Source organism: Mixophyes fleayi, chromosome 7, assembly GCF_038048845.1.
Source record: "Mixophyes fleayi isolate aMixFle1 chromosome 7, aMixFle1.hap1, whole genome shotgun sequence".
Classification (NCBI taxonomy): Eukaryota; Metazoa; Chordata; class Amphibia; order Anura; family Limnodynastidae; genus Mixophyes; species Mixophyes fleayi.
Window position 1 is genome coordinate 870,759 of NC_134408.1, and position 14,044 is coordinate 884,802.

At 46.0% G+C, this 14,044-nt stretch overlaps 1 long non-coding RNA gene across 1 annotated transcript; it reads right to left on the bottom strand.

Moving 5' to 3' along the window:
• Positions 1 to 1,084: 1,084 nt before the first annotated feature.
• On the bottom strand, positions 1,085 to 7,902 carry LOC142097130 (uncharacterized). Its single transcript, XR_012678132.1, has 2 exons — positions 7,275 to 7,902; positions 1,085 to 1,296 (listed from the first exon to the last, which is right to left on the bottom strand). It is a non-coding gene; the product is annotated as an uncharacterized LOC142097130 (long non-coding RNA).
• Positions 7,903 to 14,044: the final 6,142 nt, after the last annotated feature.

The window sequence follows — 14,044 nt, forward strand, 5'->3', positions numbered from 1 at the left end:
TACATCCTGAGGGCAAACATCAGATATAATATCTCAGATGATGTGGTGCCAACTAGGATCAGGGGTCTGGGTAACACCCTGCTAACGTGGGCCAATCTATAACAAAAGAACTCGGCATGTAGATGAGCTCAGGTCGTTCCCCTAGTGTTCTGGGCATGCAGAAGAGCGCGGGCCGTTCCCCAGTGTTCTGGGCATGCAGAAGAGCGCGGGCCGTTCCCCAGTGTTCTGAGCATGCAGAGGAGCGCGGGCCTTTCTGAGGGCGCTGGTCGGTCTCTAGTGTTCTGGGAATGCAGAGGAGCGTGGGCCGTTCTGAGGGAGCTGGTTGTTCCTCAGTGTTCTGGGCATGCAGAAGAACGCGGGCCGTTCTGAGGGCGCTGGTCGGTCCCTAGTGTTCTGGGCATGCAGAAGAGCGCGGGCCGTTCTGAGGGCGCTGGTCGGTCCCTAGTGTTCTGGGCATGCAGAAGAGCGCGGGCCCGTTCTGAGGGCGCTGGTCGGTCCCTAGTGTTCTGGGCATGCAGAAGAGCGCGGGGCCGTTCTGAGGGCGCTGGTCGGTCCTAGTGTTCTGGGCATGCAGAAGAGCGCGGGCCGTTCTGAGGGCGCTGGTCGGTCCCTAGTGTACTGGGCATGCAGAGGAGCGCGGGCCGTTCTGAGGGCGCTGGTCGGTCCCTAGTGTACTGGGCATGCAGTAGGGCACGGGCCGTACTGGAGGGAGCTACAATGTGCTGCAGTTTACAATATTGGTGGTTGCTTCAAGTCACCTCCCAGAAACATGACAAATCTAATTCATGATACAGTCATAGACTGTAAGGTTGCGGACAGGGTCATCTTACCTCTCTGTATTACCCAGTGATGTTTTATTACTGTGTTTGTTCCCCATTGTAAAGCGCTACGGAATATGCTGGCGCTATATAAATAAATGATAATGATAATACATGAACTGCACTTCAGGGGAGGGGGCTGTGTAACACTCTACATAACACATACAGGGAATAGTATTTGTCCCCGAGGGAGGGAGATTATTGGTAGATATCACCAGGACAGTCTCCACAGTTTATGTTTACAAACCAATAATGACAAACACAGCTGTCTGTATGTGATTTTATTACAGATCTCATTTGAGAACGTCTCTCAGTCTGCAGCTCCATCTTCCAGTCACTGCCTCCTCTCTCCACTACGCCCTCTGGCTGTTCTCTCAGGCATTGCACAATGGTTCTTGGCAGCAGGTCACAGTTAGTCTAGCATTTTTCTTTTTGGCCCTCTCACATTCCTTCTTCTTGGTACACAAACGTTCCCAGACTGAGAAAGCAGAAGAATCAGAGAGTGAGGACCCCAAGAGATGTATCCCTGAGTCACAGACATGGGGAAAAGGGGGTACATGAGAGATAGATACAGATGGTGTGAGTGGATGGGGGGTGATCAGGATATGTGGGTACAGGAAGAGAGGGGTACATGAGAGATAGATACAGATGGTGTGAGTGGATGGGGGTGATCAGGATATGTGGGTACAGGAAGAGAGGGGTACATGAGAGATGGATACAGACGCTGTGAGTGGATGGGGGTGATCAGGATATGTGGGTGCAGGAAGAGAGGGGTACATGAGAGATCTGTACAGACGGTGTGAGTGGATGTGGGTGATCAGGATATGTGGGTGCAGGAAGAGAGGGATACATGAGAGATGGATACAGATGGTTTGAGTGGATGGGGGTGATCAGGATATGTGGGTGCAGGAAGAGAGGGGTACATGAGAGATGGATACAGACGGTGTGAGTGGATGGGGGTGATCAGGATATGTGGGTACAGGAAGAGAGGGGTACATGAGAGATCTGTACAGACGGTTGTGAGTGGATGGGGGTGATCAGGATATGTGGGTGCAGGAAGAGAGGGGTACATGAGAGATCTGTACAGACGGTGTGAGTGGATGTGGGTGATCAGGATATGTGGGTGCAGGAAGAGAGGGGTACATGAGAGATGGATACAGATGGTGTGAGTGGATGGGGGTGATCAGGATATGTGGGTGCAGGAAGAGAGGGATACATGAGAGATGGATACAAATGGTTTGAGTGGATGGGGGTGATCAGGATATGTGGGTGCAGGAAGAGAGGGGTACATGAGAGATGGATACAGACAGTGTGAGTGGATGGGGTGATCAGGATATGTGGGTACAGGAAGAAAGGGGTACATGAGAGATGGATACAGATGATGTGAGTGGATGGGGGGTGATCAGGATATGTGGGTGCAGGAAGAGAGGGGTACATGAGAGATGGGTACAGACGGTGTGAGTGGATGGGGGGTGATCAGGATATGTGGGTGCAGGAAGAGAGGGGTACATGAGAGATGGGTACAGACGGTGTGAGTGGATGGGGGTGATCAGGATATGTGGGTGCAGGAAGAGAGGGGTACATGAGAGATGGATACAGATGGTGTGAGTGGATGGGGGGTGATCAGGATATGTGGGTACAGGAAGAGAGGGGTACATGAGAGATGGATACAGATGGTGTGAGTGGATGGGGGTGATCAGGATATGTGGGTACAGGAAGAAAGGGGTACATGAGAGATGGATACAGACGATGTGAGTGGATGGGGGGTGATCAGGATATGTGGGTGCAGGAAGAGAGGGGTACATGAGAGATGGATACAGACTGTGAGTGGATGGGGGTGATCAGGATATGTGGGTACAGGAAGAGAGGGGTACATGAGAGATGGATACAGACGCTGTGAGTGGATGGAGGTGATCAGGATATGTGGGTACAGGAAGAGAGGGGTACATGAGAGATGGATACAGACGGTGTGAGTGGATGGGGGGTGATCAGGATATGTGGGTACAGGAAGAGAGGGGTACATGAGAGATGGATACAGACTGTGTGAGTGGATGGGGGTGATCAGGATATGTGGGTACAGGAAGAGAGGGGTACATGAGAGATGGATACAGACTGTGTGAGTGGATGGAGGTGATCAGGATATGTGGGTACAGGAAGAGAGGGGTACATGAGAGATGGATACAGATGGTGTGAGTGGATGGGGGTGATCAGGAAATGTGGGTACAGGAAGAGAGGGGTACATGAGAGATGGATACAGACGCTGTGAGTGGATGGAGGTGATCAGGATATGTGGGTACAGGAAGAGAGGGGTACATGAGAGATGGATACAGACAGTGTGAGTGGATGGGGGTGATCAGGATATGTGGGTGCAGGAAGAGAGGGGTACATGAGAGATGGATACAGATGGTGTGAGTGGATGGGGGGTGATCAGGATATGTGGGTACAGGAAGAAAGGGGTACATGAGAGATGGATACAGACTGTGTGAGTGGATGGAGGTGATCAGGATATGTGGGTACAGGAAGAGAGGGGTACATGAGAGATGGATACAGACAGTGTGAGTGGATGGAGGTGATCAGGATATGTTGGTACAGGAAGAAAGGGGTACATGAGAGATGGATACAGACTGTGTGAGTGGATGGGGGTGATCAGGATATGTGGGTGCAGGAAGAGAGGGCTACAGACTGTGTGAGTGGATGGGGGGTGATCAGGATATGTGGGTACAGGAAGAGAGGGGCACATGAGAGATCTGTACAGACGGTGTGAGTGGATGGGGGTGATCAGGATATATGGGTACAGGAAGAGAGGGGTACATGAGAGATGGATACAGACGGTGTGAGTGGATGGGGGTGATCAGGATATGTGGGTACAGGAAGAGAGGGGCACATGAGAGATGGATACAGACGGTGTGAGTGGATGGGGGTGATCAGGATATGTGGGTACAGGAAGAGAGGGGTACATGAGAGATGGATACAGACTGTGTGAGTGGATGGAGGTGATCAGGATATGTGGGTGCAGGAAGAGGGGTACATGAGAGATGGATACAGACAGTGTGAGTGGATGGGGCTGATCAGGATATGTGGGTACAGGAAGAGTGGGGTACATGAGAGATGGATACAGACGGTGTGAGTGGATGGAGGTGATCAGGATATGTGGGTACAGGAAGAGAGAGGTACATGAGAGATGGATACAGACAGTGTGAGTGGAGGGGGGTGATCAGGATATGTGGGTACAGGAAGAGAGGGGTACATGAGAGATGGATACAGACGGTGTGAGTGGATGGGGGTGATCAGGATATGTGGGTGCAGGAAGAGAGGGGTACATGAGAGATGGATACAGACTGTGTGAGTGGATGGGGGGTGATCAGGATATGTGGGTACAGGAAGAGAGGGGTACATGAGAGATGGATACAGACTGTGTGAGTGGTTGGAGGTGATCAGGATATGTGGGTACAGGAAGAGAGGGGTACATGAGAGATGGATACAGACGGTGTGAGTGGAGGGGGGTGATCAGGATATGTGGGTACAGGAAGAGAGGGGTACATGAGAGATGGATACAGATGGTGTGAGTGGAGGGGGGTGATCAGGATATGTGGGTACAGGAAGAGAGGGGCACATGAGAGATGGATACAGACGGTGTGAGTGGATGGGGGGTGATCAGGATATGTGGGTACAGGAAGAGAGGGGTACATGAGAGATGGATACAGATGGTGTGAGTGGAGGGGGGTGATCAGGATATGTGGGTACAGGAAGAGAGGGGCACATGAGAGATGGATACAGACGGTGTGAGTGGATGGGGTGATCAGGATATGTGGGTACAGGAAGAGAGGGGTACATGAGAGATGGATACAGACGGTGTGAGTGGATGGAGGTGATCAGGATATGTGGGTACAGGAAGAGGGGTACATGAGAGATGGGTACAGACGGTGTGAGCGGATGGGGTGATCAGGATATGTGGGTGCGGGAAGAGAGGGGTACATGAGAGATGGATACAGACTGTGTGAGTGGATGGGGGTGATCAGGATATGTGGGTACAGGACGAGAGGGGTACATGAGAGATGGATACAGACGGTGTGAGTGGATGGGGGTGATCAGGATATATGGGTGCAGGAAGAGAGGGGTACATGAGAGATGGATACAGACTGTGTGAGTGGATGGGGGGGATCATGATATGTGGGTACAGGAAGAGAGGGGTACATGAGAGATGGATACAGACGGTGTGAGTGGAGGGGGGTGATCAGGATATGTGGGTACAGGAAGAGAGGGGTACATGAGAGATGGATACAGACGGTGTGAGTGGATGGGGGTGATCAGGATATGTGGGTACAGGAAGAGAGGGGTACATGAGAGATGGATACAGGCGGTGTGAGTGGATGGGGGGTGATCAGGATATGTGGGTACAGGAAGAGAGGGGTACATGAGAGATGGATACAGACGGTGTGAGTGGAGGGGGTGATCAGGATATGTGGGTACAGGAAGAGAGGGGTACATGAGAGATGGATACAGACAGTGTAAGTGGATGGGGGTGATTAGGATATGTGGGTGCAGGAAGAGAGGGTTACATGAGAGATGGATACAGGCGGTGTGAGTGGATGGGGGTGATTAGGATATGTGGGTGCAGGAAAAGAGGGGTACATGAGAGATGGATACAGACGGTGTGAGTGGATGGAGGTGATCAGGATATGTGGGTGCAGGAAAAGAGGTGTACATGAGAGATGGATACAGACGGTGTGAGTGGATGGGGGGTGATCAGGATATGTGGGTGCAGGAAAAGAGGGGTACATGAGAGATGGATACAAACGATGTGAGTGGATGGGGGTGATCAGGATATGTGGGTGCAGGAAAAGAGGGGTACATGAGAGATGGATACAGACGATGTGAGTGGATGGGGGTGATCAGGATATGTGGGTACAGGAAGAGAGGGGTACATGAGAGATGGATACAGACGGAGTGAGTGGATGGGGGGTGATCAGGATATGTGGGTGCAGGAATAGAGGGGTACATGAGAGATGGATACAGACGATGTGAGTGGATGGGGGTGATCAGGATATGTGGGTGCAGGAAAAGAGGGGTACATGAGAGATGGATACAGACGATGTGAGTGGATGGGGGTGATCAGGATATGTGGGTACAGGAAGAGAGGGGTACATGAGAGATGGATACAGATGGTGTGAGTGGATGGGGGTGATCAGGATATGTAGGTACAGGAAGAGAGGGGTACATGAGAGATGGATACAGACGATGTGAGTGGATGGGGGTGATCAGGATATATGGGTGCAGGAAGAGAGGGGTACATGAGAGATGGATACAGACTGTGTGAGTGGATGTGGGGGATCAGGATATGTGGGTACAGGAAGAGAGGGGTACATGAGAGCTGGATACAGACGGTGTGAGTGGAGGGGGGTGATCAGGATATGTGGGTACAGGAAGAGAGGGGCACATGAGAGATGGATACAGACGGTGTGAGTGGATGGGGGTGATCAGGATATGTGGGTACAGGAAGAGAGGGGTACATGAGAGATGGATACAGGCGGTGTGAGTGGATGGGGGGTGATCAGGATATGTGGGTACAGGAAGAGAGGGGTACATGAGAGATGGATACAGACGGTGTGAGTGGAGGGGGGTGATCAGGATATGTGGGTACAGGAAGAGAGGGGTACATGAGAGATGGATACAGACAGTGTAAGTGGATGGGGGGTGATTAGGATATGTGGGTGCAGGAAGAGAGGGGTACATGAGAGATGGATACAGGCGGTGTGAGTGGATGGGGGTGATTAGGATATGTGGGTGCAGGAAAAGAGGGGTACATGAGAGATGGATACAGACGGTGTGAGTGGATGGAGGTGATCAGGATATGTGGGTGCAGGAAAAGAGGGGTACATGAGAGATGGATACAGACGGTGTGAGTGGATGGGGGGTGATCAGGATATGTGGGTGCAGGAAAAGAGGGGTACATGAGAGATGGATACAGACGATGTGAGTGGATGGGGGTGATCAGGATATGTGGGTGCAGGAAAAGAGGGGTACATGAGAGATGGATACAGACGATGTGAGTGGATGGGGGTGATCAGGATATGTGGGTACAGGAAGAGAGGGGTACATGAGAGATGGATACAGATGGTGTGAGTTGATGGGGGTGATCAGGATATGTAGGTACAGGAAGAGAGGGGTACATGAGAGATGGATACAGACGATGTGAGTGGATGGGGGTGATCAGGATATGTGGGTACAGGAAGAGAGGGGTACATGAGAGATGGATACAGACGATGTGAGTGGATGGGGGTGATCAGGATATGTGGGTACAGGAAGAGAGGGGTACTAATAACGTGGATTTGGGATTAATAGAAGGAGAGTTGATGAGTAACATTTATGGTGCAGTTTTGTATATTGATATAGGGTTTATTTTCATATAGTATTATTTTTAATGGTTCTTTAAGCAGAGGAACAGCTGATACTTACCCGATACACCTTGATTTGTGGCGGCATAGTAATTATTTTTCTCTTCCTCACCATCTATTATCTTGGTGGTAGATTTTTGACACGTGTCTTGATCAGGTTTACAGTCCTGCTCATTGTGAATCTTACAATTTGGGATTAGGCAGACGTGACACCTTAGCCTGGGGGTGGAGGAGAGAAAGGGAATATTGTGGTGAATACAGTATACAGGAAATATATAGATTATACCCTTGTTGGAGTCAGAGTGACGTCACTGTTGTCACCAGGAAAGTGTTAGAGATGACGGTGATTTGAAAACATTTGTTCCACTCAGACCATTTCTATTTAAGGATAACCCATCTAAGTCTGGATGGTGAGACAGAGAATAGGACAGATTTAGGGCATCACTAGAAGACCCTGAATCAATGTAACACACAAAGGTGCGACCTGTAATACAACACGGGCTCAATACCCCTGACATACATGACGGTCAACCAAGCTGGATGGGGGGAAACTGAAATGTTTAGTAACAGAGGGGCTGATTCATTAAGGATCTTAACTTCAGAAACTTTTTATTTCAGTCTCCTGGACAAAACCATGTTACAATGCAAGGGGTGCAAATTAGTATTCTGTTTTGCACATAAGTTAAATACTGACTGTTTTTTTCATGTAACACACAAATATCAACTTTAAATTTCAGTGTAGAAATAAGCTATTAAGTATTTGTGTGTTACATGAAAAAACAGTCAGTATTTAACTTATGTGCAAAACAGAATACTAATTTGCACCCCTTGCATTGTAACATGGTTTTGTCCAGGAGACTGAAATAAGGATCCTCTTCATTTAAGATCCTTAATGAATCAGGCCCTAAGTTATGAGGATGATATGAGAACATATGCACTAATTGATAGCAGGAGTTCTGTGTAGTCAGCGGCCAACTGAGGAACCCATATCCAGAGAAGAAAACCTGATTCAGGCTTTTGATTCATTGAATATGTGTCTGACATCTCCAGGTTACGCCGTGCAGCAAGTGAAAGATGATCTGATCGCGATTGGTGCCCCAAGATACCAACATACTGGGAGGGTCCTGATCTTCCAAACTGACCCGAGCACCTCACAATGGTACCAGAAGGCTACATCTCATGGCGATCAGGTGACTTGGGAACTATTTTATCATGAAACATATTTAACAGTTCTCCTATATTCAACCTTGTATAACATGTTTACAGATCATATTTTACCATAACACAAACCAATTACTTTCCCCCAATGTAAGTAGTTTCCTCACATTTGTGATGTACTTTGTCCTTTCAGATTGGGTCATACTTTGGTTCTGTGTTGAGTGTGGCCTGTGTGAAATCCTCCCAATTTCTCCTTGTGGTTGGGGCCCCAACATATTACTCTCAGAGAGCTGCAGGTGGTCGTGTGTACCTGTGTCCCATCCCTGTTCAGGTGAGACCTCCATTAGAGTATACCTGTGTCCTATCCCTGCTCAGGTGAGACCTCCATTAGAGTATACCTGTGTCCCATCCCTGTTCAGGTGAGACCTCCATTAGAATATACCTCTGCCCCATCCCTTGCTCAGGTGAGAACGACATTGGAATATACCTGTGCCCCATACCTGCTCAGGTGAGACCTCCATTAGAATATACCTGTGTCCTATCCCTGCTCAGGCGAGACCTCCATTAGTATTTACTTGTGCCCCATCCATGTTCAGGTGAGACCTCCATTAGAATATACCTGTGTCCTATCCCTGTTCAGGTGAGATCTCCATTAGAATATACCTGTGTCCTATCCCTGATCAGGTGAGACCTCCATTAGAATATACCTGTGTCCTATCCCTGATCAGGTGAGACCTCCATTAGAATATACCTGTGTCCTATCCCTGCTCAGGTGAGATCTCCATTAGAATATACCTGTGTCCTATCCCTGTTCAGGTGAGACCTCCATTAGAATATACCTGTGTCCTATCCCTGTTCAGGTGAGACCTCCATTAGAATTTACCTGTGTCCTATCCCTGTTCAGGTGAGACCTCCATTAGAATATACCTGTGTCCTATCCCTGTTCAGGTGAGATCTCCATTAGAATATACCTGTGTCCTATCCTGATCAGGTGAGACCTCCATTAGAATATACCTGTGTCCTATCCCTGCTCAGGTGAGATCTCCATTAGAATATACCTGTGTCCTATCCCTGTTCAGGTGAGACCTCCATTAGAATATACCTGTGTCCTATCCCTGCTCAGGTGAGATCTCCATTAGAATATACCTGTGTCCTATCCCTGCTCAGGTGAGACCTCCGTTAGAATATACCTGTGTCCTATCCCTGCTCAGGTGACACCACCATTAGAGTATACCTCTGCCCCATCCCTGTTCAGGTGAGACCTCCATTAGAATATACCTGTGTCCTATCCCTGCTCAGGTGAGATCTCCATTAGAATATACCTGTGTCCCATCCCTGCTCAGGTGAGATCTCCATTAGAATATACCTGTGTCCTATCCCTGTTCAGGTGAGATCTCCATTAGAATATACCTGTGTCCTATCCCTGTTCAGGTGAGATCTCCATTAGAATATACCTGTGTTCTATCCCTGTTCAGGTGAGACCTCCATTAGAATATACCTGTGTCCTATCCCTGCTCAGGTGAGATCTCCATTAGAATATACCTGTGTCCTATCCCTGTTCAGGTGAGACCTCCATTAGAATATACCTGTGTCCTATCCCTGCTCAGGTGAGATCTCCATTAGAATATACCTGTGTCCTATCCCTGTTCAGGTGAGACCTCCATTATATTATACCTGTGTCCCATCCCTGTTCAGGTGAGACCTCCATTATATTATACCTGTGTCCTATCCCTGCTCAGGTGAGACCTCCATTAGAATATACCTGTGCCCCATCCCTGCTCAGGTGAGATCTCCATTAGAATATACCTGTGTCCCATCCTGTTCAGGTGAGACCTCCATTATATTATACCTGTGTCCTATCCCTGCTCAGGTGAGACCTCCATTAGAATATACCTGTGTCCTATCCCTGCTCAGGTGAGACCTCCATTAGAATATACCTGTGCCCCAATCCCTGTTCAGGTGAGACCTCCATTATATTATACCTGTGCCCCATCCCTGCTCAGGTGAGACCTCCATTACAATATACCTGTGTCCCATCCCTGTTCAGGTGAGACCTCCATTATATTATACCTGTGTCCTATCCCTGCTCAGGTGAGACCTCCATTAGAATATACCTGTGTCCTATCCCTGCTCAGGTGAGATCTCCATTAGAATATACCTGTGCCCCATTCCTGCTCAGGTGAGATCTCCATTAGAATATACCTGTGTCCCATCCCTGTTCAGATGAGACCTCCATTATATTATACCTGTGTCCTATCCCTGCTCAGGTGAGACCTCCATTAGAATATACCTGTGTCCTATCCCTGCTCAGGTGAGATCTCCATTAGAATATACCTGTGCCCCATCCCTGCTCAGGTGAGATCTCCATTAGAATATACCTGTGTCCCATCCCTGTTCAGGTGAGACCTCCATTAGAATATACCTGTGTCCTATCCCTGCTCAGGTGAGACCTCCATTAGAATATACCTGTGTCCTATCCCTGCTCAGGTGAGATCTCCATTAGAATATACCTGTGCCCCATCCCTGCTCAGGTGAGATCTCCATTAGAATATACCTGTGTCCCATCCCTGTTCAGGTGAGACCTCCATTAGAATATACCTGTGTCCTATCCCTGTTCAGGTGAGGCCTCCATTAGAATATACCTGTGTCCTATCCCTGTTCAGGTGAGACCTCCATTAGAATATACCTGGTGCCCCATCCCTGCTCAGGTGAGATCTCCATTAGAATATACCTGTGTCCCATCCCTGTTCAGGTGAGACCTCCATTAGAATATACCTGTGTCCTATCCCTGTTCAGGTGAGACCTCCATTAGAATATACCTGTGCCCCATCCCTGCTCAGGTGACCTATATACACTGATACATACTGACTGCTCTGATATATAATGTACTGACCTATATACACTGATATATAATGACTGGTCTAATATATAATGTACTGACCTATATATTATTATTATTATTATTATTATTATTAATTTTTATTTATAGGGCGCCACAAAGTATCCGTAGCGCCGTACAAGGACAAACAATGGCACAGTACAAGGTGAAACAGCACAGTACAAGTAACAGTAAGCACTATAACTCTGGGGGCTCAGGCACAGCATGAAAGAGAGGGAGGGAGGGGAAAAGTGAGTATAGGCAGGTAACTATAGCCCAAGAGGGTGGGCACGGATGACAGGTTGAGAGTCACTGAGGGGAGCGGAGAGAAGCGAGAGGAGACAGAGGGCAGAGGGACTGAGAGGAGGTGAGCTGAGTAGCTGGAGAGCGCAGTTAAAAGTGATGGAGGAGGTAGGAGAGCCCTGCTCAAAGGAGCGAACAATCTTAAGGGAGGGGAAGACAGACAGGCACATGGATGAGACGGGAGAAACGGAGACGGAGTCGAGGAAGGGGGAGAAGGGAAGAAGGGATGAGAAAGAGAGGTAGCCGACCGGTGGGAGTTTAGGCATGAGACTGGAAGGCTTTAAGGAAAAGGTGGGTTTTTAATGTTCGTTTGAAAGAGGGACAGATTAGGGGAAGTTCTGATGGAGCGGGGGAGCTTGTTCCAATGGAGGGGAGCGGCGCGGGAGAAGTCTTAGATACGTGCGTGAGAGGAGGTAATCAGAGGGGAAGAGAGGCGACGATCATTGAACGATCGCAGTGGGCGGGAGGGAGTGTGAATAGAGATAAGGTTAGAGATGTAGGGAGCAGTGGAGTTGGCGAGGGCCTTGTAAGTCAGAGTGAGGAGCTTGAAAAGGATTCTGTAGGGGAAGGGGAAATATATATTGTACTGACCTATATACACTGATATATAATGTACTGATCTATATACACTGATATATAATGTACTGACCTATATACACTGATATATACTGTACTGACCTATATACACTGATATATAATGTACTGACCTATATACACTGATATATAATGTACTGACCTATATACACTGATATATAATGTACTGACCTATATACACTGATATATATGTACTGACCTATATACACTGATATATAATGTACTGACCTATATACACTGATATATACTGTACTGATCTATATACACTGATATATAATGTACTGACCTATATACACTGATATATAATGTACTGACCTATATACACTGATATATAATGTACTGACCTATATACACTGATATATAATGTACTGACCTATATACACTGATATATAATGTACTGATCTATATACACTGATATATAATGTACTGACCTATATACACTGATATATAATGTACTGACCTATATACACTGATATATAATGTACTGATCTATATACACTGATATATAATGTACTGACCTATATACACTGATATATAATGTACTGACCTATATACACTGATATATAATGTACTGACCTATATACACTGATATATAATGTACTGACCTATATACACTGATATATAATGTACTGATCTATATACACTGATATATAATGTACTGACCTATATACACTGATATATAATGTACTGACCTATATACACTGATATATAATGTACTGACCTATATACACTGATATATAATGTACTGACCTATATACACTGATATATACTGTACTGATCTATATACACTGATATATAATGTACTGACCTATATACACTGATATATAATGTACTGACATATATACACTGATATATAATGTACTGACCTATATACACTGATATATAATGTACTGACCTATATACACTGATATATAATGTACTGACCTATATACACTGATATATAATGTACTGACATATATACACTGATATATAATGTACTGATCTATATACACTGATATATAATGTACTGATCTATATACACTGATATATAATGTACTGATCTATATACACTGATATATAATGTACTGACCTATATACACTGATATATAAGGTACTGATCTATATATACTGATATATAATGTACTGATCTATATACACTGATATATAATGACTGGTCTGATATATAATGTACTGATCTATATACACTGATATATACTGTACTGACCTATATACACTGATATATACTGTACTGGCCTATATACACTGATATATACTGTACTGACCTATATACACTGATATATAAGGTACTGATCTATATACACTGATATATAAGGTACTGAACTATATACACTGATATATAATGTACTGACCTATATACACTGATATATAATGACTGGTCTGGTATATAATGTACTGACCTATATACACTGATATATAATGTACTGATCTATATACGCTGATATATACTGTACTGACCTATATACACTGATATATAAGGTAGTGATCTATATACACTGATATATAATGTACTGATCTATATACACTGATATATAATGACTGGTCTGATATATAATGTACTGATCTATATACACTGATATATACTGTACTGACCTATATACACCGATATATACTGTACTGACCTATATACAGATATATAATGTACTGACCTATATACACTGATATATACTGTACTGACCTATATACACTGATATATAAGGTACTGATCTATATACACTGATATATAATGACTGGTCTGATATATAATGTACTGACCTATATACACTGATATATACTGTCCTGACCTTATATACACTGATAAATAACGTACTGACCTATATACACTGATATATAATGTACTGATCTATATACACTGACATATAATGACTGGTCTGATATATAATGTACTGACCGATATACAA